Raw genomic sequence first — 1,624 nt, forward strand, 5'->3', positions numbered from 1 at the left:
TATGGTGCCACTATCTCAGCCCTCGTTGGCTGCTATCGTGCCACGGGAGAAATCATTCAGCCACTACTGCTGTGGAAACCCGGCGGCCCAGTCCGCTACAGAGGCCTCACCTTCCCAGATGTACTATCAAGGGATGCAGAGCTCAGGAAACAGGACCTCCCTGTTGCCATGGTGAAGTGTGGCGGCGTTTAATCAAGTGCGCCCAGGGTCGCCCCAATGATGATGATTGTACTAAAGTATCTAAATACGTTATAGTGCCGCTAATAGATAGCTGGAAACTAGCTTTAATGTATTGGATCAATGATAATGTGTACTTAAAGGCCTACTGAAATGAATTTTCTTTATTTAAACGGGAATAGCAGATCCATTCTATGTGTCATACTTGATCATTTCGCGATATTGCCATATTTTTGCTGAAAGGATTTAGTAGAGAAAATTGACGATAAAGTTCGCAACTTTTGCTCGCTGATAAAAAAAAAGCCTTGCCTGTACCGGAAGTAGCGTGACGTCACAGGAGCTAGTATTCCTCACAATTCCCCGTTGTTTACAATGGAGCGAGAGATTTGGAGCGACAAAGCGACGATTACCCCATTAATTTGAGCGAGGATGAAAGATTCGTAGATGAGGAACGTTATAGTGAAGGACTAGAGAGGCAGTGATGGACGTATCTTTTTTCGCTCTGACCGTAACTTAGGTACAAGCTGGCTCATTGGATTCCACACTCTCTCCTTTTTCTATTGTGGATCACGGATTTGTATTTTAAACCACCTCGGATACTATATCCTCTTGAAAATGAGAGTCGAGAACGCGAAATGGACATTTAAAGTGACTTTTATCTCCACGACAATACATCGGTGACACACTTAGCTACTGAGCTAACGTGATAGCATCGTTCTCAAATGAAGATAGAAACAAAAGAAATAAACCCCTGACTGGAAGGATAGACAGAAGATCAACAATACTATTAAACCATGTACATGTAACTACACGGTTAAAAATTCTCAGCCTGGTCAGGCTTAACAATGCTGTTGCTAACGACGCTAAGGCTAATTTAGCAACTTAGCAACCGGACCTCACAGAACTATGATAAAAACATTAGCGCTCCACCTACGCCAGCCAGCCATCATCTTCCCATCAACAGCCGTGCTCACCTGCATTCCAGCGATCGACGGCGCGACGAAGGACTTCATCCGTGGGTTTGGCGGCAAGCATCGGCTAGGCGTAGTAAGTAGTCCTTGTTGTGTTGCTGTAAGTATTGCACTTAGCCGCTAATACACCGATCGATCCCACCTACAACGTTCTTCTTTGCAGCCTCCATTGTTCATTAAACAAATTGCAAAAGATTCACCAACACAGATGTCCAGAATACTGTGGAATTTTGTCGAAGAAAACAAGAGGTTTTTGTATCGGGTCGATGGGGTACAACCACTTCCGTGGATTTTGTGACGTCACGCGCATAAATCATATCCAAAGGAGTTTTTCAACCGGAAGTGTGGCAGGAATTTTAAAATTGCACTTTATAAGTTAACCCGGCCGTATTGGCATGTGTTTCAATGTTAAGATTTCATCATTGATATATAAACTATCAGACTTGCGTGGTCGGTAGTAGTGGGTTTCAGTAGGC

The sequence above is a fragment of the Entelurus aequoreus genome, linkage group LG13 (assembly GCF_033978785.1).
Source record: "Entelurus aequoreus isolate RoL-2023_Sb linkage group LG13, RoL_Eaeq_v1.1, whole genome shotgun sequence".
NCBI lineage: Eukaryota > Metazoa > Chordata > Actinopteri > Syngnathiformes > Syngnathidae > Entelurus > Entelurus aequoreus.